Genomic DNA, 27,626 nt, shown 5'->3' with positions numbered 1-27,626 from the left:
TTTTGTTTTTGTTTGCTTGTTGGTTTGTTTGTTGTTGTTGTTTTTTACTATTATTACTACTTTTATTTCTTTTCTTTATGTTAACATTTTATATCTTTTTCTGTTGTGTTGCTAGTTCCTCTAAACCGATGCAAATGTACTAAGAAACAATGATCATGCATCTATGTGATGATGTTAAGAATTACTGAGTGCATATGTAGAATGGTATGATTTCTAAATGTTGTGTTAATTTCTTTTTTTTTCTTTCCGTTAATAAAAAAATTTTTAAAAAAATTAATTAATTAATTATCAATAGGAACTTATGAAATCTTATTTCATCCTCCAGTTTATTTCCTTTATTAGAGAAGTGTAAGTTATAGAACAATCATGCATAGAATAAAGAATTCCCATATATCACCCTATTATTAACCCCTTGCACTGACGTGAAACATTTGTTATAATTGATGAGAGCACATTTTTATAATTGTACTACTAACTATAGTCCATGGTTTAACACAGGATTCACTATTTAAATAGTATAGTTCCATGTTTTAATTTCATTCTATTACCAATATATACAACCTGTTTTCCCCTTTCAGTCACAGTCATATATACATTTCAGTGCTGTTAATTACATTCACAATGTTGTTCTACTATCACCATTATCCATTACCAAAACATTTCAATCATTTTGAATAGGAACCCTTGATGTTTTAGCCTTAAATTCCCATTACCTATCTCCACCCTGTCTACCAGTAACATACATTCTAGATTCTGACTCTATGAGTTTGCTTATCCTAGTTATTTCAAGTAAGTGAGATCATACCGTACTTGTCTTTTGTGTCTGGCTTATTTCACTGAGCATAATGTCTTCAAGGCTCATCCATGTTGTTCCATGTGTCCAGACTTCATTCCTCTTTATGGCTGCATAGTATTCCATTGTATGCATATGCCACATTTTCTTTTTATAGTTATTGGTTTGTGAACACTTGGGTTGCTTCCACCTTTTGACAATTGTGAATAATGTCTCTATGAATATCAGTTTGAAAATATCTCCTTGAGTCCCTGCTTCCAATTCTATTGGATATATACCTAGTAGTGGGACTGCCAGGTCCATTTGGCAGTTCCTAGCTTCCTGAGGAACCAAAAGTCATCTTCTACAGTGGCTGCAAAATTATACATTGCCACCAGCAAGGAAAGAGTGTTCTTATTTTTCCACATCCTCTCCAACACTTTATTTTCCTTTTTTTTTTTATTAGTAGCCATTCTAATGAGTGTGTAATGGTATCTCACTCTGTTTTGATTTGAATTTCCCTGATGGTTAATGATGCTCAGCATCTTTTCATATGCTTTATGGCCATTTGGATACCTTGTATATCTTCTTTGGAGAGATGGCTATTCAAGTGTTTTGCTCATTTTTAAATTGGGTTGTTTGTCTTTGTGTTGTTATGTTAAAGAATTTCTTTATACTTTCTAGATATGAAACCTTTATCAGATATGTGGTTTCCAAATATTTTCTCCCCTTGAGTATGACGGCATTTTAGTTTCATGATAAAGTCCTTTAAGGTACAAAAGTCTTAAATTTTGATAAGGTCCCACTTATCTATTTTTTCGTTTGCTGCTTGTGTTTTGGGTGTGAAGACTAAGAAACTATTGCCTGACACAATGCTCTGCAGATGCTTCATACATTTTCTCCAGGGAGTTTGATACTTCTGTTTCATATTTAGATCTCTGATCCACTTTGAGCTGATTTTTGTATATGGTTTGAGGGAGGGGTCCTCTTCTTTTTCTAAAAATGGTGATCCTGTTTTCCCAGCACCATTACTTGAAGAGTTTATACTATTCAATTGAGTGGTCTTGGCATCTTTCTCAAAATTCAGTTGGCTATAAATCTGAGGGATGATTTCTGAGTGCTTAATTTGATTTCCTTCATCTATATGCCTGCCTATGTGCCAGGACATTACATGTTCATGAGTTGGAAAACTAAATATCTTTAAGATGTCAACCTTGCTGTTTAGATTACTGTGGCTTTGTAATATGCTTTAAAATCAGGATGTGTGAGTCCTTAAACTTCATTTTTCTTTTACAAGATGGCTTTGGCTATTCAGGGCCTCTTACCCTTCCATATAAATTGACGATTGGCTTTTCCATTTCTGCAAAGAACTTCATTGGAATTTTGACTGGGATTGCATTGAATCTATAAATTTATTTGGATAAAATTGACGTCTTAAAGATATTTAGTTTTCCAGCCCATGAACACGGAAGGTCCTTCCATTTATTTAGGTCTTCTTTGATTTCTTTTAACAATGTTTCATGGTTTTCTATGTACAAGTCCTTTACATCATTGGTTATATTTATTTGTAGATAATTATTTTAGTTGCTATTGTGAATAGAATTTTTAAAATTTCATTTTCTGATTGTCCATTGCTTGTGTATAGAAATATTACTAATTTTGGGGTGTTAAACTTGTATCCTGCTATTTTGCTGCATTCATTTATTAGCTCTAGGAGCTTTACTGTGGGTTTCCCAGGATTTTCTGTATATAAGATCATGTCATCTGCAAATAGAGAAAGTTTTACTTATTCTTTTCCAATTAAGATGTATTTTATTTCTTTTTCTTGCCAAATTGCTTTGACAAGAACTTCTAGTACACTGTTGAATAACAGTGGTGACAGAGAACAAATTCTAGGAACAGGGACACATGACAGGAGTTTTCCAAGTCACTATTTCCTAGCTGAAACATAGCCTGTGACCACAAAGGTGGCAAGACTGCTTCCAAAAATGCCCCAGTGAGGGGATCAGGAAGGGTACCAAAAGGTTCCTCAATGGCTCCGAAAATCTGAGACTTTGTGGTCTGCCTAGCAAATGCAGCCTCTCCAATCAACTGTCCCTTGCCGCCCTGAAGAATCATTGCATCTTTAAGCCTCCTTTGCCATGGCCTTTGTGAATGGTAGGTTAAAACAAAGGTTGCCTCAGAACTTGGCCCCAGTGATCTGAAATCGTTAACCAAAAGCCACGATCAATGGTCCTGCCCACCCTTGGTCTTGGAGAAGAGGATTTTTACATTTGTATCTCTCACTAGCACACTATCCAGGGCCTGGACCTCATTGTGTCTTGCTGCGAAAGTGGGGATGGGTGCTGGTAGCCACCGCATGGACAGGGCAAGATACTGTTCTTTATTGTAATTTATCAGCCTCTTCCTCCCACTCTTCCCTGGATGCTGTACCATGTTCTCCTGGCCTCCAAAATTTCAAAATGATTCTTTCAGACCATCCCTACTTGTTAAATAGTCATTCTGAATGAAAGACTGAATCCTGGAGCACCCTATCCTGCTGTCTTCTCACAATATTTTCAGTGTTTTATAATCAATACTGTTCAGAATTATTTGAGTGTTCACAGTATCCCACATTTGGCCAATGGATTCGTCCCTAATCTGTTTCCTATACCTTTGATATTTTACCTTCATTTTTGACAACTTTTCACTGAAAACAGAATTCTAGATTGGAGGTTTTATTATTTTTGTACCAGATATTTTTCATCATCTTTGACCTTCATTGTTTCTGATAAGTCATCCATGATTCATAATGTTATTTTCTGGAAGTAAAGTGGAGTTTTCCTCTCACAATTCACTGCTCTTGAATTTTATCTTGGATTTAGTTTTTGACTATATTCTCAGGTGTGGTTTTCTTTGTAATTATTCTTTTTCTTGGCTTAATGAGTTATTAGATATGGAAGTAGATATTTTTCAAACCATTTGGTGAATTTTAGTTCTTTTCATTGTTGTTCTTATTTCTCTTTCTTCTAGTACTCTAATTACATGTGTTTTAAACAGCTTGATATTATCCTATGGATGAGGCTCTGTTAATCTTTGAAAAATCAATTTCTCTCTGTTATTCAAACTGGATCATTTCTATCGATCTCTTTTCAAGATCACTGACTCTTTCTTTTGTAATCAACAATTACTCTTAATCACAACTAATGAATTTTTATTTTCAGCTGTTCTACTTTTCATTCAACAATTTATTTTATTTTACTTTATAGTTTCCATTTATCTGTTGAGAAATCACTTTTGTTCATTTCTCATGAACATAATTTCCTTCAGCCATTGTACATACTGATAATAGTGGCTCTAAAGTCCTTTAATTCCAACATTTGGGTTATTTATGGATAAATTGCTATAGATTGCTTTTTCTATTGACCATGAATCATAGTTTCCTGTTTCCTTTCATGTCCAGTAATTTTTGTAGTACACTGGACACTATGAATGATATCTTATAGGAAATCTGGACCCATCAATCAATGAAGTGTATTTATTTTTGTTCTCACTGGCAGTTAACTTGGCTACATTCAAACTCCAAACTCTGCCTCCCATATGATAGAAAGCAGCTGGAATATATGCTTAGGACTTTCAGCTTTTCAGTGATTATTTTCCTCTCGATCTACTGTATTTCTCCAGACACTCACAATTCAGGATTCAGTCAAGAATACCGTAAGAATTTATGTACAGATGCTGGGATCCCTCTCTAGGGCTCCTTCCTTTCTCCTCACTTTTTGGTGTTCTGGAATTCCTAAACTCCATTCTCAGGTTTCTCAACCTAATAATACTGTGATTTTCTGCTTGAGTTCCTGCAACTCTGCTATAGCTACTAACAAGCTCTCTTAGGAGGAAGGCTATTAAATGCAAATTTTAACCAGTATATTCTCCTTTTATACTGTGGCAACTCCCTTTCAGTGTCTTCCTTATGTTTTGTTGTTCCCCTGTATATCACATACTTTATATTTCATCCAGAGTTTATTACTCAGTGAGGGGTTAGTCCAATGCAAACCATTTTACCATTAGTATAAGAAAAAACTGCTTTTCTTTTAAGCCCACCCAGTCAGGCTGTTGTGTACTCCATTCTCCTAATGCTGCTCTTATCAAGGTCACCCTTGTCCTCTATGTTGAAAAATTCAATAGCCATTTGTCAGTCTTCCTGCTACTTGTTCTATGTACAGTATTTGACCTTGGAATTTCTTTTCTCCCTTGTGATATTCTTTATTTGGTATCCAGGACACAACACTCTCTAATTTACTTCTAGTAAAATATTTTACCCTTTTTGTATAATTTCCTTTACAAAAGTCATATTCTTTTTTTAAAAAATATTTTTATTGACAAATTTTCACACATGTGCAGTCCATACATGGTATACAATCAGTGGTTCACAATATCATCACATAGTGGTGTATTCATCATCATGATTATTTTTAGAACATTTGCGTCACTCCAAAAAAGAAATAAAAACAAAAAATCACTCATCCCATACCCCTCTACCTCTCCCTATCATTAACAACTAGTATTTCAATCTACCCAATTTATTGTATCCCTTTATCCCTCTTATTATTTATGTATTTTTATCCATATTTTTTTACACATCTGTCCATACCCTGGATAAAAGGAGCAACAGACACAAGGTTTTCATAATCCCACAGTCATATTGTAAAAGTTACATCTTTATACGGTCATCTTCAAAACTAAAGGCTACTGGAACATTGCTCAATAGTTTCAGGAACTTCCCTCCAGCTACTCCAATACACCATAAACTAGAAAGTAACCTGTGTTCTAAACTTCAACTCTCAAATGCATTAATGTTAGTCCATATTAGTGAGACCATACAGTGTTTGTCCTTTGATTTCTGCTTCATGACTTTATTCTAACAACTGCATAATATTCCATTATATGCATGTACCACAGCTTGTTGAGGCACTTGTCCGTTGATGGCCATGTGGGCTGTTTCCATCTCTTGGCAATCACAAATAATGGCGCTATAAACATCAGTGTGCTAACGTCCATTTGTGCCCTTGCCTTCAGTTCCTCTGAATATACCTGGTACTGGGATTGCTGGATCATGTGGCAATTTCATACTTAGCTTCGTAAGGAACTGCCAAACTGCCTTTCAGAACGGTTGCCCCATTTTACTTTCCCACTAACAGTGACTAAATGTGCCTCTTTTACCACATCCTCCCCAGAGTTTTCTGTTTGGTTTTTCTTTATAATGGCCATTCTAGTGGGTATCAGATGATATCTAATTGTGTTTTTGATTTGCATTTCTCTAAGTCACTGAAGTTTAGTATCTTTTCATGTGCTTTTTAGTCATTTGTATATACTCTTCTGAGAAGTGTCTGTTAATGTCTTTTGCCCATTTTTTTTTTAATTCGGTTGTTTGTCTTTTGTTGTCGAGATGAGGAATCTCTTCATATCCTGTGGATATTAAACCCTTATCTGATATGTGGTTTCCAAATATTGTCTCCCATTACATAGTCTGACTTTTTACTCTCCTTACAAATTTCTTTGATGCAGAAAAGTGTTTAATTTTGAGCACATCTTATTTATCTATTTCCTTTTCCAATGCTCATTCTTTGGGTGTAAGGTCTAGGAAACCACATCCTATTATAAGTTTATAAGATATTCCCCTACATTTTCTTCTAAAAGTTTTATGGTCTTGGCTCTACCATTTAAATCTTTGATTCATTTTGAGTTCATTTTTGTATATGGTGTGAGATATGGATCCTCTTTCATTGTTCTGTATATGGATATTCAGTTTTTCAAATGCCATATATTGAAAAGGATGCTCTGTCCCAGGTGGGTGGGCTTGACTGTCTTATCAAAGATCAATTGTCCATAGATGAGAGGGTTTATTTCTGAACAGTCAATTTGATTCCAGTGGTTAGTATATCTATCTTTCTGCCAGTACCATGCTGTTTTGACCACTGTAACTTTGTAATATGCTTTAAAGTCAGGTAGTGTGACACCTCCCACTTCATTTTTCTTTCTCAAGGTATTTTTATCTAAACACTGGATTTATTTATTCTTAAATATTTCATTCTTTTGGTACTATTGTAAATGGAATTTTTTTCTTGATTTCCTCCTCAGATTGCTCATCACTAATGAATAGAAACACTACAATTGTTGGGTGTTGATCTTGTACCCTTCCACTTTGCTGTGCTCATTTATTAGCTCTAGAAGGTTTGCTGTAGATTTTTCGGGATTTTTGACATATAGAATCATGCCATCTGCAAACAGTGAGAGTTTTACTTCTTTTCCAATTTGGATGGCTTTTATTTCTTCTTTCTTTTCTTTTTTTTTTCTTTTTGTCTAATTGCTCTGGCTAGAACTTCCAGCACAGTGTTGAATAACAATGGGGACAGCTGGAATCCTTTCTTGTTCCTGATCTTGGGGGAAAGCTTTCAGTCTTTCCCCACTGAGGGTGATGTTAGCTGTGGATTTTTCATATATTCCCTTTATCATGTTGAGGAACTTCCCTTCTGTTCTTATCCTTTAAAGTGTTATCACAAAGAAAGGATGTTAAATTTTGTGAAATGCCTTTTCTGCATCAATTGAGATGATCATGTGGCTTTTCCACTTTGATTTGTTGATATACTGTATTACATTAATTTATTTACTAATGTCAAACCAGACTTGCATACCTGGAATACATCCACCTAGTCATAGTGTATAATTCTTTTAATGTGCTGCTGGCTTCAATGTGCAAGTAGTTTGTTGACGATTTTTGCATCTATATTCATTAATGAGATTAGTCTGTAATTTCCTTTTCTTGTAGTATCTTTGTCTGGTTTTGGTATTAAGATGATGTTGGCTTCACAGAATTAGTTAGGTAGCTTTCCCTACTTTTCCTTTTTTTTTTGAAGAGTCTGAGCTGGCTTGGTATTCTTTCTTTCTTGAATGCTTGGTAAAATATGAATTCATCTGGTCCCGGACTTTTCTTTTTTGGGAGGTTCTTGATGATTGCTTCAATCTCTTGTGACTGCTTTGTTGAGGTCATCTATTTCTTCTTGAGTCAATGTTAGTTGTTTGTGCATTTCTGGGAAGTTGTCCATTTCATCTACATTGCTTAGTTTATTAGCATATAGTTGCTTATAGTATCCTCTCATTACTTCCTTTATTTCTTTGGGGTCAGTGGTTATGACTAATCTTCCATTACTGACTTTATGTATTTGCATCCTCCTCTCTCTCTCTCTCTCTCTCTCTCTCTCTGTCAACCTAGCTAAGCATCCATCAATTTTATTTATTTTCTCAAAAAACCAACTTCTGGTTTTATTTTTTTTATTGTTTTTATATTCTCATATTCATTTATTTCCATTCTCACCTTCATTATTTCTTTCCTTTTGTTTGATTTGGGTTTAGTTTGCTGTTCTTTCTCTAGTTCTTCCAAGTGAACAGTTAATATCTCTATGTTTGTTATTTCTCCTTTTTAAATAAACCCAATTAAGACAATAATTTTCCCTCTTAACACTCTCTTTACAGCATCCCATAAATTTTGATATGTTGTGTTTTCTTTTCATTTGCCTTGAGATACTTACTGATTTCTCTTGTAATTTCTTCCTTGACCCATTGGTTGTTTAAGAGTGTGTTGTTTAGTCTCCATATATTTGTGAAATTTCTGACCCTATGCCTATTATTGATTTCCAACTTCATTCCATTATGCTCTGAGAAAGAGTTTTGTATTATTTCAATCTTTTAAAATTTATTGGAACTTGCTTTGAGCCCCAACATAGGCTCTATCCTTAAGAATGATCCACGAGCATTTGAGAACATGTGTATCCTGCTGTTGTGGGGTATAATTTTCTATAAATGTCTGTTAAGTCTAATTCATTTATTGTATTATTCAAAATCTCTGTTTCCTTGTAAATCTTCTGTCTAGATGTTCTATCCATTGAAGAGAGTGGGGAATTTAATTATCTAACTATTAAGGTAGAGGTTTCTACTTCTTCCTTCAGTATTGTCAGTGTTTGCCTGATGTATTTTGGAGCACTCTGGCTCAGTGCATAAACATTTATAATTGCTAGTCTTCTTTTTGAATTGTTATTTTTATTAATACCGAGTGTTCTTCCTTGTCTCTTTTAATTGTTTTACATTTGAAGTCTATTTTGTGAGTTATTAGTATAGATACTCCTGCTCATTTCTGACTGTTGTTTGCATGAAATGTCCATTCCCAACCTTTCATTTTCAACTTATTTTTGTCTGTGGGTCTGAGGTGAGGCTCCTGTAGATAGCATATAGATGGGTCCTGTTTTTGAATACATTCTATTAGTCTATGTCTTTTGATTGGTGAGCTTAATCCATTAACATTTAATGTTATTACTATAAAGGCAGTACTTTCTTTTATCATTTTTTATTTTGAGTTTTATATCATTACTTTTTTCTCTTTTTACCTTTACTGGCACTCTTCATTTCTACACTCTTCTCCAGATCTCTCTCTCTTGCCTTTTCCTATCTACCTGTAGTGGTCCCTGCAGTATTTCTTGCAGAGCAAGTCTCTCTATTTTTTTGTATGCTGTATGGCAGGGTCACATTTCATTACTTTTTCCAGGTCAGTATCACATTATTGCAGTGATACCGTTTATTGAATTTTTTTTTATTTGGTTTTCTTGTTCATTTGTTTTTTGGGAACTGCATGTACTGGGAATCAAACCCAGGTCTCCTGCATGGCAGGTGAGAATTCTACTACTGAATTACCTCTGTAACCCCAGAGCCAGTTTCTTAGTCACAAATACTCTGAGTGATTATTTGTCTGAAAATATTTTAATCTCCCCCTCATTTTTGAAGGACAGTTTTGCTAGGTATATAATTTTTAGTTGGCAATTTTTCTCTTTTAGAATCTTAAATATAACATACCTTGCCTTCTTGCCTCCCTGGTTTCTGTTGAGAAATCCACACTTAGTCATATTGAGCTTCCCTTGTATTTGATGGATTGCTTTTCTTTTCTGCTTTCAAATTTTTCTTTTTGTCTTTGATGTTTGACAATCTGATCAGTAAATGTCTTGGAATATGCCTATTTGGATCTACTCTGTTTGGGTTATGCTGCCCTTCTTGGATCTGTAACTTTATATCTTTCATAATGAATGGGAAATTTTCAGCGGTTATTTCTGCCATTAGTTGTTCTCCTCCTTTTCCCTTTTCTTCTCCTTCTGCGAGACCCAAAACATGCATATTCATGTGCTTCATGTTGTCATTCAGTTCTGTGAGACCCTGCTCAAATTTCTTTCATTCTTTCCCTTAAATTTTCTTTTGTGTATCAGATTTCAGATGTCCAGTGCTCTAGTTCACTAATCCTTTCTTCTGCCTTTTCAAATCTACTATTGTAGGTTTCCTTTTCTTATCTCTTCTATTGTACCTTTCACTCCCATAAATTCTGTGATTTGTTTTTTCAAACTTCCAAGTTCTTTTTTTTTGTTCACCCAATATCTTCTTAATAACCTCCCTTAACTCATTGATTTGATTTTTGATGAGATTTTGTATGTCTATTTGAACATTCTGAATTAGTTGTTTTAACTCTTGTATCTCATTTGAAGTGTTGGTCTGTTCCATTGACTGGAGCAATGTCTTTGATTTTCCTAGTATACATTTGTTATTTTTTGCTGGAGTCTAGGCATTTGATTTCCTAAATTAGTTTTATTCTGGAGGTTGTTTTCATTCTTTTACCTAGGGTTTTCTTGCTGGATGGTTTTGTCCTCTATCTGTTCTTTGACATTCAGTTCAACTTATTCTAGACCTCTAGCATAGGTTCTGTTTAACTGATCCAAATTTTTCAGTCTTGTTTTCTATTTTTTTGTTGCCCTGAATATATGAAGTTTTGTTGTTGTTGTTTTTGTTTGTTTGTTTTTTGAGGAGGGTCCCCTCAAATATTATAGACCCCAGTCAGATTTTCCTAGACCAGACAGGCCCACATCTCAGGAGGAAAGAGTAGCCACTGTCAATTTTCCCTGGGGGTGATACCCAGCAAGGTGTCAGACTTTCCTATGAAACCTTTAGATTCTGTGCTTTTCCTGTCCTGCCAAGCATGTGACACTTGTCTATCTTCAGCTTCCCACCAACTCAAAGTGATTTAGTGCCTTTAATTTCAGTAGACTCTCCCTGTCAGGGGCATGGTTGAGACAGAGGTGAGGTAGTTGGATGTCTTTGATTGCTTCTCTTTTCCAGATTCTGAGGCCTGAATTCCTTGAAGTAGGGATTCCACTTAAGCTGGGCCCCAACCCCTTTTTCAGAGGAAGATATACCTGTAAGGGAATTAATACCTTTCACCCAACTAGTTACTCTTTTTTTTTGTATGCTGTATGATGGGGTCACATTTCATTCTTTTTCCATGTGAGTATTACATTATTGCAGCACCATTTACTGAATTATTTTTTTGTTATTTTTTGTTGTTGTTGGTTTCATTTGTTTGTTTGTTTTGGGAAGTGTATGGGCCAGGAATCAAGCCCAGGTCTCCACATGGCAGGCGAGAATACTACCACTGAACTACTTTTGCAGCACCTGACTAGTTACTTTTTATCTCAGACAAGCTTTAATTCCACCCTTGCCTGGGGGCAGTGCTGGAGCCTGACAGTGCTTCCAGTTCTATCTAAAGAGTTGTTAAGAAGTTAAAAAAATATAAAGCAAAAAAGCCTTTTCAGAGCCGATCCCCTACTCCTTGGGTTTGTCAATCAAGAGCTTTAATCGGTATGTGGCTCTATGTATCTACAGGTGCTATGTGTCCTCTTTTTGGGGGCCTCGCCCTGTCCAACTCAAAAAACCTCTGTTTTTGTTTGTTTGTTTTCTCTGTCAGCCCAGCCCCCTCTCTGCCAGGGCAAAAACTCTTAGTTCCTTTAGTGCTTACTCCAGGTTTATCTGTGCTGGGGGCCTGTTTTCAGTAGTTAATTAATTTCTCAATTGGAGCTTGGTTGAGCTAAGCTCTTGGTTCTAATAAAGTCTCTTTCTTCCCTCTCAGGGAACCAGTCCACCATGCCCACGGGGGAGAGGTACCAGCCTATGCAGCTTGGGACACTTACACTTTTATGTGGGATTTCTGCCCTCCCACCTGGCCCAGACTGGTGTATGCTGTGTGTCTGGTCACTGATGTTCCCAAGAAGTTTTTCTGTACCATTCCTAGCTATATACTAGCTGCTCTGGAGGATGAACTAAATTCCACACCTCAATATGCCACCATCTTGCCCTGCCTCCCCCCTGAAGTCATATTCTTAAAACAACATTTTGGAGGGCACCAAAGTTCAGACCTAGTACTTCTTTAATTCTCTACACTAATTTCCAAGTTGATCTGTGCAATCGCATGGTTTTAAATGCCATCTAAACATCTGTATCTTCAGGTGGGCTCTCTCACTCAAATTCCAGAACTGTATATGTAACTATTTTCTTTGTCTTCTCCAAAACAAATAATCTTTTTATTCCCACTGCCATCCCAAAATAAGATCTCTTTATACCATCACTCAATCTTCTTCTTTCATTAAAAATTAAGTCCATTCATGCTACTGCTCAGTACCCAAATCATAGAATAATTCATAACTTCTCATTTTTTACTCAAATTCCACAAGGGCACTTGAGAATTTTATCTGCCTTATCTTAAAAATATATACAGAATCTGACTGCTTGGCATCATGTTCTCTGCTACCAACTTCCTTCAAGACATTTTCAGCTTTCATCTAAATTGTTATGAATTCTTAGCAGGCCTTTCTATTTCTTTCATTGTTTTGTTATAGTCTTATAGCCTGTTATCCACATAGTAGCCAGAATAAAATTTAAAAAGCTAAGTTAAAAGAGCAACTCTCTGGATTTTCTATACAACTTTTCTATAAATCCAAAGATGCTTTAAAAAATAAAGTATATTAAAAAAATCCCAAGTTTGATCGTGCCACTGGTTTGCTTAAAACCCTCCAATGGGTGGCATCTCCACATCATTTGTAATGAAAGCTAAAAGCTTTCTCTAAACCTACAAATTCCTATGTACTTTGACCTTCCTAACAAACTCTTTATGTTCTCATATTTAACCTATCTATAACATATTATGGGCACCCATAATATGTGCCTGCCAGACCTTTCTCCCTAACAAAGTCCTACTGTCCAGGGTGAAAAGTTTCACCAAAAGGCAATCTTGAAATCGTATCCTATCGGGAGGTAGGGAACTCATCGATTCCCTTCCACTCCTATCCACTCTATCCCCTCTGTCTTACCTAAGGGAAAAAATAAAGTCTCAACAACAGGTGAAAAAGACTTAAGGAAATAGACTTGGAATGTTACAGCCAGAAAATGAATAGAGGACAGGGAGTTTGAAAAAACTCTACCTTTGGAGGAAGGATAGAAACTTCCAATAGTGTCTCATAGAAGGATAGTCCACACTCCTAAGAGACACACCTACTAAAAGGCTTAACTTCAATTAGGAAATTAGAAATTAGAAAATTGTTTTAGTTTGCTAATGCTGTTGGAATGCAATATACCAGAAATGGGTTCATTTTTATGAAGGGAATTTACTAAATTTCTAAGGCCATAAAAATATCCAAACTAATGCATCCAAAGAAAGATACCTTGATTCAAGAAAGGCTGATGGCATCTGGAACACCTTGTCAGCTGGGAAGGCATGTGGCTGGTGTTTGCTGATCCTTTAGTTTCTTGTTTCAAACAGCTTCCCTAGGGGACATTTTCTTTCTGCATCTCCAGAGGTCTCTATGTCAGCTCTGAAACTTTTCCCAAAATGGCTTGCTCTTAAAGGACTCCAGTAAATGGATTAAGACTTTGAATGGATACATCCTCCATGGAAACCACCTAATCAAAAGGACCCACCACAATTGGGTGGAACACATTTTCATGGAAACAGCTTAATAACAAAAGATCCCACTGTGAAATTTTAAATCAGGATTAAAGAACATGGCTTTTCTAGGTATACAAGAGTTTCAAATGGCGCACTCTTTCTGTTCTAGTTTGCTAGCTGCCAGAATGCAATATACCAGAAATAGAACTGCTTTTAAAAAGGGGAATTTAATAAGTTGCTAGTTTACAGTTCTAAGGCTGAGAAAATGTCCCAATTAAAACAAGTCTAGAAATGTCCAATCAAAGGCATCCATATAGGGAAAGATACCTTGGTTTAAGAAGGCCAATGAAGTTCAGGGTTTCTCTCTCAACTGAGAAGGCACATGGTGAACACAGTCAGGGTTTCTCTCTCAGCTGGAAGGCCACATGGCGAACATGGCCTTCATCTGCTAGCTTTCTCTCCTGGCTTCCAGTTTCATGAAGCACCCCGGGAGATATTTTCCTTCTTCATCTCCAAAGGTCACTGGCTCATGGACTCTCTGCTTCGTGCTGCTGCAGCACTCTCTGCTCTCTCTGAATCTCTTAATCTCCAAAATGTTTCCTCTTTTGTAGGACTCCAGAAAATTATCAAGACCCACACCAATGGGTGGAGACATGTCGTCACCTAATCCAGCTTAACAACCACTCTTGTCCAAGGAGATGATCTGATTACAGTTTCAAACATACAGTATTGAATAGGGATTATTCTGCCTTTACAAAATGGGATTTTGATTAAAACATGGCTTTTCTAGGGTCCACACATCCTTTCAAACCAGCACATCTTCCCTCATATCTTGTATGTTACAAAGTTTCCAGTAAAAATAACAGTGGGTTACAGGTGAAAAAGCACCAAGTCATAGACTCTTTCTTTGGAAGACTACATAGTGAAAAGAGGGGAGGAAACCAAGAGGGGAGGAAAAATAATCCTACTGGAAGAATTTGACATCTAGCGTGTCTACAACTTCAAGAAACATTAAGTACAGACCAACTCCTTGCTAAATTAGCATAAAACCTCAGAGTAAAGGGCTCTATACTGGGTAGTGCAACGGTGGCTCAGTGACAGAGTTCTCACGTGCCATGCTAGAGACCCAGGTTCAATTCCTGGAACCTGACCATGCAAAAGAAAAAAAATAATAATTAAAAATAAAAATAAAAGGGATACATACTTCAGTATACATTACCCTATCCAACTCTGGTTCTCAATAAAAAAATTAAAAGCCATGCCAAAAAGCATAAGAAACACTATCCGAAGAGGCAAAGCAATCATCAGAACTAGACCCAGATATGAAACAAATGTTGGAACGATCAGATAAGGAATTTAAAATTAAAATGATCAATACATGAAAGGTGTTAATGTAAATAGTAGATAATATGCAAAACCAGATGGATACTGTAAGTAAAGAGATGGACATTATAATAAAGAATCAAAACAAAGGTAGTGGGACTGGCTTTAGACAGGAATAGTAAAACTCCTTCAATATAACAGAAGGGAAGAAAGAAATGTGCACAGATAGCTTTGGTCCTATATTGACTTTGGCTTCTCTGTTAATTTCAGTCCTGTATTTTGTGACCTCCACAGTAATATTCCATGACCTCCATAGGAAAACCAATGTCTACTGACTTGGGAGGCACAGGGAGGGAGACGCAATGCTAGACCATCTAGAAACCCTCTCTTGGCCTCCTTCTGAGACTGGTAACTAGTTTTACTTTTATAGAGTACTGTGTAGGTTGTTGGAGAGCAAATCAATGTAATAAATGAATAAGTACTTCTTCCCATAAGGATAGTAGGTAAGTCTTTATTTACATGGACCAATGGTCATTCAGGACTTAATGACATCACCTGGATAATTAAAAGGAGTATTCAAAAAAGTGCTTTATTTAACTTGGACATGATCAGCTATGTTGTCATAACCACAAGCCAAATTAGGATTCTTCTAAGAAATCAGATTCAAAAGACCAAAAAGAAAAGATTATTACTAAAATAACAATTAGAAGGAACTACCATTTATTGAGCATATCTTATATTTTGAGCTCTGTCCTGTACCAGATCTTTCTTATATCTCACAACACTCCTTCAAGGTAGGTTTGCTTGTTTTTTTAAGTCCTCATTTTACACTTGAGGACGCAGAAAACCAGAAAGGCAGAATATATACTCAGAGCTGGTAAGAAGAAAAAGTCCCATACGAATCCATGTTTTGTTCTTTGTTTTGTTTTAACTCCAGTCTACATAACCAGTGATTGTCCCACTACACAACATTGTTTCATACACTTTTTCTCAAAACATGGCAAAAGTTAGAAGTGGCAGAAAAAACATCAGTGAGCACAGAGCAATTTTTATGCACAACTATTGAAATATTTTACTTGTGTGTTTTCCATCACCAAGTAAATAACACTAAGATGACTTTGCAAGAACAACTTCCAATGAATTTCCTCTACTTTATTTTCTACAGAATTCATCTGTGATTCTTGACCTTAAGACTCATGTTTCATTTTCAAATTTTAGCAATTTGTCAACCACGATGCATTTTATCATTTGTGTTGAGAGAAACTTGTCAGTGACTGTCTCTGTTTTCCTGAGACAAATTTCCATCACAAATGCCACACAATGGGCTGGTGTAAACAACAAACCTTTATTGGCTCACAGTTTCAGAGTCCAGATTTGCTTTCTCCTGCAGACCGGGGCTGGCTATTGGTGATCCTTGGGGCTCCTTGGCTTTTCCATCTCATGGTACCGACCTCTCCTTTCTTCGCTCTTCTGGTTTTCTGATGACTTCCTGCTTCTAGCTTCATTCTGTGGCTTTCACTTCATAATACCCTCAGTAATCCAGATCCAAGCTTGTTCAGTTCACCATATCCAACCAAAACAACATCCTCAAAAGGTCTTATTTATGGTAAGTTCACACTCATAGGGGTGCGGATTAAGATTAAGAACATGTGACCAAGCAGAGGAGTAAATTCTGATGCTTTTCTTATTGCCTAAATAAGTTAAACTGAGCTGTATATTGGAGGTGACTTTATCTATTTGCATATCAGTTAATAATTTTCATTGATAACATTATACTCCATTGACTTAAATTTAAATGTTTACCCTAAGTGCATGTTATTAATGCCTTCACAAAATTATATTATGTTGCAACATTGAAAATAAAATGAAATAACATTGAAAATAAAATCATTGTCAATGTGGGAGATTCCTTACTAAATGCCAGAAAGTGCAATTAAAGGAAATAGACATTGCTAAATCTCTTAAGAGATGACACAATTTTGAAAGCTTGAAGTGGGTACTGTAATAAAGTGATGCTTTATAAAGGATGTGCACAGAACCTGGACTTCTGATTCACAGAAAACTTTCAGACTACATTCACCAAAGCTGTTTATCTTCCAGCAATGCCCATTTAGAAAACAAATAAACTAAAAGTTTGACCAGATAGTCAAGGCAGATGAAATATTGTGCCTCAAATTTATGCTGTCAATTCTGGAGGACCTAAAATGGCCCTTACTTATGAAGAACGTATAATTGGGGTGGAGATGAAGAGGTAGGGGTGGGATGACAACATGCTATACGACAATACAAGATTTAACTCATGCTACATATACATTGTATAAGAAAGGTTCCAGAGAAGTCTTTAAATGTGCCAGAAAATTTTTATGAATGCTAATTTATGAAGAACTCAAAGATGGGAAATAAATAAGTAGTAGAGATCAGGGAGATTTCCTAGGAGATGTGAGTACTGAAGAACAGTAAGAGCTTCAATGGGTTGAAAAGTCAGGGTTGGGGACTACCTCGTATTGTACTTTTTGCTGCATCCATTTATTGGCACTCTTTCTCACTTATTTGTGCTAAAAAATGTTTATAATTTTTGAAAAAAATAAAAAGATACCATTTAATGACTATAGTGTTTAAAGTCATAGATGGTTGTAAAAAATTCCTCCGGAGACCATTTTTCTCACCACTTATGCATGCCAGCTCCATTATCAAAATCAGCACCATCCTATTTTTAAACTTTTCATTTACCAGCTTTTTAGTATTAAAAAATGTCCAATATGCTTAAAGTGCCTCAGGCAGAAGTATGATCAAATTCATTGATGACAGCAACATGGAATAAGAATGGACAGGGACAGAAATAGCAGGACCCATTAAAATGGACCCATGATGAAGAACATTCTCAGCCTACACTCCACAATGTTCAGGGCTTATCTGAATAAAGTCATAAGAGATCATAGACTTGATTCAGAATCTACCTCAGATGCCATACTTTTACAGCCAAAGGAGTAAATTGCGCTGTGGCCAGACCAAGAATTTCCAGAAGATTGTCAGAATAGACACGACTCCATATACTCTTTTAGCCAAACAGCTTTCCCTCAGAAATTTGTTAATGATGGAATGGTCCCTGACAATCTTAAGTGGAAATGCGGCCTCAAACACACAAACGTTTAGGGAACTCTGAATCAGGGTGGTTCATATTCTTAGAGTGACACATATGACACAGTAGGGAATGGAGAAGGCAACAGAGAGGTCCTGAAGGTTCACTATAGTCTCTTTTATTAGCAGATAAACTAACTAACTAACTAGCTAGCCAGAAATCTGAGCTTGATACCTTTGTACAATATGGAAGCAAGAAAATTAAATAGTAAACATGGAGCCAGAACACAGTCTGATATGCTGTAAAATTGGATAGTCAAGTACAGGGAAAGCCAGAGATTTTAGAACAAAAACTCTGTTGTCATAAATGAATTGTCAAATCAAAGCAAAGGTGTCAGCTCTTTGGGATCAAGAGGGATCCCACAGAAGTGTCTAAAAAAAATAAGAACTATAGGTATAGAGGGTAGTTCTATATGAAATTCCTGAGGTTTTTTCCTTGAAGTCCTATACCCTGTCCCTATAAATGTATTGAACCATTTTCTTCTTAAACAGATCCTGGGCAATCAGGAGGCACCAAAGACTTTGATCCTCAGTTAGGAGGCAACAGTTAAGCTTCATTTGGAGGCCTTGGTGAAAGAGGAAGCTTCAAGGCATCATAAAAGCCAGAAAGGGAAGAGTCAACAGAAGGGACACCAAGGGAGAGGACCAAATGGAGACACTACCATTTAAAAGAGCTTGCTAAACTTTTTCCACAAATGGTGCTAGAGAAATTGAACATCCTTAGGGGAAAAAAAAAGAATGAAAGAAAGAAGAAAGAGAAGAAAAAAGAACCATGACCTAAATCTCATACCTTATAAAAATATTAACTCAAATGGATCACAGACTTAAATGTTAAACTATAAAACTTTCAGTAAAGAGAAGAAAATGTAAGAGAATATCTTCAGCATCTAGGGCTCGGCTGAGTTCTTAGATTTGACATCAAAAGCATCATCCATAAGAGGAAAAACTGATAAATTAGACCACATGAAATATTAAAACTTTTGCTCTTCACAAGACTTTTTTAAGAGAACATAGTGACAATCTACAGGCTGGGAGAAAATATTTTCAAACCACATATCCAACAAAGGACTAGGGTCTAGAACATAAAACAAAATCTCAAAACTGAACAGTAACAAAACAAATATTCCAATTAGAATATGGGGAAAAGATATGAACAGACATCTTACTGAAAAGGATAAACAGTTGGGAAATAAGCACATTAAAATATATTCAATATTGTTTGCTGTTAGGGAAATGTAGATTAAAACCAGAATGAGATATCATTACATACTTATCAGAATGGCTAGCACAAAAAGTAACAAGCATCAAATACTGATGAGGATGTGGGGCACTGGATCACTCAGAAACTGTGGGTGGCAATGTAAAATGGTACAGCTATTAAGCAAAACAATTTAGTCATTTCTTATAAAACTAAACATGCAGCTACCATAGACCCAGAAATTGCACTCTTAGGCAATTATCCTAGAGGACTGAAAGTTCATATTTACACAAAAATCTATCCATGTATGCTCATAGCAGGTAAATTTGTAATAGCCAAAATATGGAAACAACCTAGTCATCCTTTGACAGATGAATGGTTAAAGAATATATTGATACAACCAGCGACTTGGATGAATCTCTTGGGAATTATGCTTATTGAAAAAAAAGGAAATCACAAAATATTGCATACTGAATGATTTCATTTATATTACATTCCTGAAGTGGCAAAATTATAGTGATGTAGAATAGACTGTTGGTTGCAAGGGGTCAGGGAGAAGGGTTAAGAAAGGCAAGGGATGAGGGAGGTATAGCTATTAAAGGACAACAAGCGGGACCCTGTGGTGATGGAACTGTTCCATATCTCGACTATCAACGCCAGTATCTTGGCTGTGATATTGTACTAGAGTTCTATAAAATGTCATCATTGGGGAAAGCTGGAGAAAAGGGTACATGGGGTGTCTCTGTTATATTTCTTAAAATTGCAAGTGAATCTACAGTTATTCCAAAATTAAAATTTTAAATGCAAAGTTCATTTTCAAAAAATGTGCCTAATAGTTCATCAATGCTTTTAAAAATCAAAAGACCATCTCCTCTCAAAAGTCCACTTAGCTAGATTCTAGGGATACAGAGAGAATGGGAACTGAGGAGATGCTTGGACTTTATTTTCTAGCTGTAGAGGATTCTGGAGTATTTTAAGTAGAGGAATACAAGAATTGGATTTGTAATTAAGAATTAAGTCATGACTTTCTTATGTGATGTGGATTTGCAGTGGTGGGATATTGAGTGCTCAGGTAGGGAGAATAGAAGGAGTAAGACCAGATAGAGGGTACAAACCAAGAGAAATAAGGGACTGATTCATCAAGACAACAGTACTGGGGATGGTAAGGAGGGGGAATCTCACAAGAAGTACATAGGTAGTGGATGGTCTTAGTTTCCAAGTTGCTAAGACAAATGCCACACAAAGGGTTAGCTTAAGCAATGGAAACTCACTGGCTTGAAGAAGTCCAAAATTGAGTTGTCAACAAGGTGAGAATTTCTCCTCAAAGTCTTTAAGATTCCCATGCTGGCTGCTGTCAATCCTTGAGATTCCATGGCTTTTATTTCTGCATCAGATTACATGGCAATACCTCTCCTTTTTCTTCTGGTTCCACTGACTGCTGGCGTCCTGCTTCCAGCTCCTTCTTGTGGTTTTCTCTTTATACACTAATAGGACTAAGACCCATCCCAATTCGGTTAGCCACACCTTAGCTGAGAACATCTTAAAAGGTTTTATTTACAACGGGTTCACACCTACAGGAATGGGATTAAGATTAAGGATATGTTTTTGTTTTTGCTTTTCTTATTTTTCCGTGATACATAATTCAAGCTACCACATGAATCAATAGGATGTTGTGGTTAACTTTGAATTGATGTGAGGTCTGGGGATAGGAAAACCAAGAATTGAGAATTATTTCCAGTGTCTTCCATCACTAGAGGTATAGCAGTGCCTTCTAGTGAACAGGCTTGCATAAATGCAATTGGAGGATGGGGAAGACAGTGAGAAGAGTCCATCTGGGTTGTCCAGCACTCACACAGCCATCTCCTACGCCCATTTTCTATCAAGGAAAATGTGACCAAGAAAGATGAAACCACTGGTCTAGCATATGAATCTTGATTTCCTCGTTTCATGAATTTGAAGTTTCAAAGAAATGTATTAATTTTCCAGAAATGCCATTATTCCTAGAAGAGATCTATTTCTTGATCTATTTATAGAGGTAAATGGAATACTTTCGCTTCGGAAAGAGACAAATAGAGACCTTAATAAAAGTCCATCAAATTACATTACTACAAGTTTTGAGAGATGCCCAGAAAACATTATATTCATTGTGAATCCACTCAAGTAACACAAGGCTCTATAAGGGGAAGAAGTTCAATGAGGGATGGGGAATACTTTGTTGAATAAGCCCACCTGTGTTTATTAAAGATCAGACTCAAACAGGCTCTGATCATATTGCAGGACAGCAGTCAGTCCTGTAGTGGACCCCTAACTAGAGACAAGTAAGAAGGACCTCAAACTCAAGCGTGTGCGTGAAAGCTGCAACCCTTTCACAGCCACAGTCTGGCTGAGAGGGGATGCTAGGGTTTCTGAGAATCAGCAGATGCTCTTTAATATACCTACCCTGTTAGTTAGGAGCAGAAACCTGCCCACCTTCGCCAGCATTACAGTCCCCTTCACGTGACACTGCCTTTTCACAAGGGAGAATCCAGATTGTGGACCTCTCCCTTTCAGAAGCCCTCTATCCTGTTTCCTGAGTAACTCTGGAACACTTCAGGGTTCTGAGCCAGCATTAGTGACCCATGGCACTTGGACTTCTGGTCAGTTCTCTGTAGTACTGGTTGACTAAGCACATGAAATAGACACGGTTTACCTCTGACCAGGTGAGAGCTGTGTGAGCTGACATCCATAAATCGTGTTCACTGACATCCACAATTCATTTCTGCTAGTGCCTTCACTGGGACTACCATAAGAAAACAAGCCACACCAGTTGTCATGTGAACACTTTCCCACGCACTAGAGACCTGGGGGAATAATTAAATTTCATTGATACCCTATCATCTTTAAGGTTGGGCCGTATCCTTCCATAAATACTGAATAACCCCACAGTGTTTATTTAACATAATACCCAGAAGATCCTGAACCTGCTTTCACATGACTTTTTTTCCTTTCCCTACATCTGTCTAACTGTTTTCTCCATATCCACTCCAGGGATTCAGCTTAACCCTGGAAGATGCTTCCTGATGGTGATTTCTGTGTATAGTTTGAGTCATGGGAAATGAAGCTGTTTCCCGGCAAATACTATTTTTGTTTTTGTCTCTGCTTGAACAGACATGCATAAGAAATTAAATCTAGCCAGGGGCTTGATGCAGGAGCTTGTAGGGGGAAAGGGGCATATGGAAGGGTCAGGGATAGAGAGAAAAGCCTGGCTAGGATGAAACCCCTAAGGTGCTCAAAGAAGGTCTGGAAACTTGCCAGAGGAGATCAGTGTGGCATTAGCAGCAGAAGAGATGCGCCAGCAGCTGATGAAATATGATCTTAAGGGAAAGCTCAAACCCAGTTATTAGTGGAAGGAGAAAACCAGCCTGGGCTAGAGAAATGATTTGAAGTGGAGTGACAGAAATAGAAACCATGATTACATAATGTCAGTGGCTGACCTGCTGCCCAAAGACGCAGAGAGGAAGTGCTGTGCTGCACACTAGGCCCCTAACGGAAGCACCAGGCCCATCACTGTGTCTATTACATACAACATATAAAGAAAAGTCCGTGTACACAGACCAGCCCATCTGTGCATTGGCAGATGGGATTAGAACTGCCCAAGTGAAGAGCACAGCGTGATTTAGGGCAGGATATGAATGGAATTATACAATTGCAATAATATGGCAGTCTCAGATTTTTAACTGAATGAACAGTTTCCAAATTGATTTTATCATTTAAAATCATGTTAGTTAATGGCTTTCCAAAATAAAATTGCCTTTGGCTCACTTAATGATCAATAGAAGTTTTTTTAAAATAATAATTAGATTATATTTTAAGTCCCAAATTAAGATTCCTATACAATCATGCATGCTTTGTTTCCCCCTTTGTAAACTGGCTTATTTCTGAACATGCAACAAGCAAACAAAGATCAAATCACAAGCAAATTTTGATAAAGTTTTGCTCAAAACACCATCAAACCATCAAACCCTCTATTCTCTAAGAATCGTTAGGTAAATTGCTTTCTTACTTTGCTCTGTAAAGAAAAAGGAGATAACAACTGCCTGCAGGTGTGAAGGCACTCACTTATATGGGTCTCATTTGGGGCTCAGTCCACAGTGGACGTTTGGCAAAAAGTTTGTTTTATGCTTGTGTTTGTTTTGCATGTAGTTCTTATGTGTGTTTATGTGCAATGGGGAAAATGACCTGTGTAGGAGGACAGGGCAAACTGGCTGTATCCAACAGTAAGAAAAAGTTACAGAAATAAGAAAACACACAACACATTTGGGGATTTTTTCCAGAGCATTAATCTTGATCAGTAAGAAAATTAGGAAAATGTTAGATTGTAGTGAGTCTTAAATATCAAGACTTAGGACTTAATTACCCAGATTGGGAGTCATCAAGCTTTTTCTGTAAGGATCTAGATACTAAATATTTTCTGCTTTGGGGGCTGTTGTGGTCTTTGTCACAGGTACTCAACTCTGTCATTATAGAATGAAATAAGCCATAGATAACATGTAAAGAAATGAGCATGGTTGTGTTCTCATAAAACTTTATTTACAAAAACAGGTGGTAGGCTGGATTTGTCCTGAGGGCCACACTTGGCTGCCCCATGGTTACGTGACCAGAAGCAAACTGGCATGCCATCTTATCATTCCTTCATTTGGAAACCCACAGACATTTTGCTTTTTAAATTAGTCAGCATTCAGGTAACTACAAACTATATTTATTAATTAAGTCATTAAAAAATATTTATCAGTGCCTGCCCATGCAAAAGAAAAAATATTTATCAAGTGGCTACTAAAATTAAGCACTGTTCACAGAGAAACAACTATGAGCAAAAAAGACCAAAATCCTGGCTTTATGGAGCTCATGTTCTACTAGAGGGCGAGAGCTCCATCTGTCATTACCCATTTGTAGAAATCCTGCTCCAGATAAACCATGTTTATCAATGTTTGCAGCAGTTCTGTTAGATTTTCTGCACACAGAGTCACCCTATATCATTAAAGGGATGCTCCAGCATAGTGTATCTAGACATCAGCAAAGCATTTGACAAAGTGCCCTCTGATATTGCTGTATCAATATCAGCCACAGAGAAATGTGGGCTGGATGATAATGTGGCTCAGTGAACTGGAACCTGGATGAAAGGCAGTACTCAATGAGAGCTGACTGATTGATCACCAGCAAGCTGGACAGAAATCTCCAGTGACCTGGAGGGCCATGTCCTTGCTTCTGTGCTACCCAATGCTTCCATCGATGATTTAGATGAAAACATGGAAAGCATGCAGATCAAATTTGCAGATGACATGAAGCAAGGAAGGAGACTGCTGACAGGGCCAAGATCTAAAATGATTTCGACAGGCTGGAACAATAGCCTCGCTCTAACAAGATGAAATTTAATAGGGATAAATGGAGGGTCCTGCACTTAGGTTCAGAAGTCAAATGGTACATGAGATGGGAGAGATGTGGCTAAACTTCAATACATGGGAAAAAGCCTTAGAGATTTGGTTGACAGCAAATGCAGTGGGAGTCAACAGTGTGATATGAATGTCAAAAATGCCAGGGCAAACCAGTTATATGGCTTAAGGACAGAGTCCAGAGACAGGGAGGTGGTTCTGCTGTAGCACTGGGCAAGTTCAGACCATATACACATGCAATTCTGAACATTCAATGTTCAGAGGGACATGGAGAAACTGCCTTGGTTGAAGGAAAATGCCAAATGAATAATGAGGAACTTAACGATACAGTAACCGATGAAGAAAATAAAGGCAGTGAGCTCTTAAAATCAATGTAAGGATTCCACATCTTTCTACAGAGCATAGGGCAGGGGGAAAACGGGCAAATTAACTCTTGTTGAAACTGCCTCTCCTACTTTAGTAATAAAACTTTCATTTGCCGTGAGAATCAGAAGATGAGTGGATTTTGTTAATACAGCACCCTCTGGAAACAGATATTCCATGGAACCAGGGGAGCAGGTGGGTTCCCAACTAGTTTCACGCTTTTGTAATTCAGGAGACATTTTGGAAAATCTGGATGAAATAGTCCAAGCATGAGTTGAGTAAGCAGAAGGTACACCTTCTTGCCTGCTGAGAAGCTTACTAGTGAGGGTCAGGTGTGTGCTCCCCAAGGAAGAGATTCAACAGGTACCCTTAGAGAAATGCCAGGGAGTCATGGGCTCAAGGAATGGGGGATTTAATTTAATTTTTCTGGTTAACACTGAAAATATGTTTCTATTCAACCTAACTGTAAATCTTTTAAAAACATATTTACTTTCTTGCTTCAGTAAGGAAAAAACAGAATTGTTGGATCTTATATTACTGTTATTTATAGGATGAAATCCAAGTGTGCCTTGAGAGCCGAGGCTGATCTGACACCACCAATCCCTTTGGCATCATTAGCATCATCTCTTCAGACACTGACAATGGCCTCCTTACGTTCCTCCTGGCCTTTGATATCCCCTTGGTTTGGAAAAATTTGACTCACCACTCTATACTCCCATTATATCTAATTCATCTTTCATATCCTGCCTGAAAAGTGAAGAAGTCACAACTTAGTGGGAAACTTTCCTGATTCGATGTTGTCTGAGGACACCCTGCCCTTGTTTCAGTGTCAGGCATACCCTTCTGGATGGTTGTTGACTGGTGACTGCTTGTTTCTTCTCTGTAAGCCCCAAGAGGGCAGAAGCCACAACTTGTTTATTTATTGTTATATCTCTTGCATTTTACCATGGGGCCTGACACAAAATGGGTGCTCAATAAATTTGTAAAACTGAATTACTGCATTGGCGGTTTCAAGACTTTTAGGGATATCATGTTAGCCCCATCTACGAGACAAAGGACGGCTGTGATACTGTAGTAGTGGGCCGGGACCACTGAGCCCAATGTCCCTTCATGACAGAATGAGGGGTTGAGTCCCACTGAAGGGAAATGAATAGCTAAGGCCCCACATCCACTGAACAGTTAAGCCAAGGCCAGATTCCATTTATCTTTTCTAGAATTTCTTTTCTACCTCACCATGAAAGCCACTGCCCACCTGTGAAATCATGAACCTGGTCTGGCAAATTAAACATACAAGAAATTTATTATCTCTGAATCTAAGGAATGCTGGAGAGGCAGGTTTGGAAAGAAGGCAGGAACTAAGAATGGTGAGGCATTTGGAAGGACAGTCTGGAACATGTCATATCTTGGACTGCCTGGTAAATATGCTGCCCTTGCACAGAACTCTCAGTGCTGCTGCCTCTGGACCTGAGCTCCCCTGGCAGGACACAGTCCTGCTGCCACTCTTCTCTTCTAGTGAATAATTTCTCAACTGTTCTTGCATTTTTCTTTATTTCTTTAAGACTCAAAAATTCCAGGCAAGATCATCTGATTGGCTGAGGAGAGGTTATGGACTTGAAATCCAGGTGCTGGGGGCAGGAGAGGGAGAGTGTCTGGCCCCATCCTGGCTTCTACTACGTGAAGCAGGCATGACCTGATGTCAAGGCATTGGGTAGCCATAAAACAAACAAATACCACCTACAAGTCACCTCTCACTGCGTCAGATTTGTCCTCAGTGCCTCCCCTCTCCCTGCCAGGTGACTTATGACTCATGCTAAGCAGGTTTCCTTCTGGCCCTGAGATTAATGCCCTTATACAGGTGCTCTGTTTATTCTTAGCTGTCTCTTTGTTATTTTCTTTCTTTTCTCAGATTTTAAGAGAGTGTGGTATTTGCATAACCCCTCGGAAGCCCAATCTTCTAATACTCAGTAGTTGCTTTATAGACCCACTCACCAAGAGATGTTTATAACTTTGTATGGAGAAATGTGTTAATGAAGAACATTTTGTGACTGTTGAAACTGATTTGATGATTGGGACTCTTGTAGAGAATCTGTTGTCCTTCTGCAGGTTTGCCTGCCTTGGCTGGAACTGTGGATGAGATAGGGGTGTCTGGGGAATTGGGCCAATGTATGAGTTCTGGGACATAGCGAGACAATTCTACCTATACCACACATGCCAAGAGGAATAGTGACTTTGGTCATAAAAATATATATATTTCTGAAATGGACTGATAATGAGAGTGAAATAGAAACTGGACCCTGAAAATATTTAGCATTAAGGATTGCACTTCCCAGCTTAGAGCTGAGGTGAGTTTTGGCTGGGCTGGCACTCTCACCCATGCCCTTTTGATTGGGAAGAAGCTGCCCTTTAAATACTTTTAGGGCACATCAGCATTACAACTTTACAACGACTTACAAAATTTTATAGAAGGCAGGATCCCAGAGTGATAGCCAGAAAGTCAGTTGTTCCCAACGTGAAGCCTGTGGCTCCTGAGAAGTCTCTCTGTAGCATCAGTATTCATGTAGGCTCAGTATATTCCTGACCTGTTAAATGATTTAAAACCAACTAAGGAAAGAACCACAC

General features: G+C 37.5%; 1 long non-coding RNA gene across 2 annotated transcripts in view; it reads right to left on the bottom strand.

Annotated features, from left to right (window-relative positions):
* Nucleotides 1–22,333, bottom strand: part of LOC143675937 (uncharacterized) — a 60,927-nt gene extending 38,594 nt beyond the window's left edge. For both annotated transcript variants that reach the window (XR_013171700.1, XR_013171701.1), the window contains exon 1: nt 21,655–22,333. This is a non-coding gene — a long non-coding RNA (uncharacterized LOC143675937). The remainder of the gene's footprint in view (nt 1–21,654) is intronic.
* Nucleotides 22,334–27,626: the final 5,293 nt, after the last annotated feature.

Source organism: Tamandua tetradactyla, chromosome 3 (assembly GCF_023851605.1).
Source record: "Tamandua tetradactyla isolate mTamTet1 chromosome 3, mTamTet1.pri, whole genome shotgun sequence".
Taxonomy (NCBI): domain Eukaryota; kingdom Metazoa; phylum Chordata; class Mammalia; order Pilosa; family Myrmecophagidae; genus Tamandua; species Tamandua tetradactyla.
The sequence above is the reverse complement of the archived record's forward strand: the minus strand, read 5'-3'. Positions and strand labels throughout refer to the sequence as shown.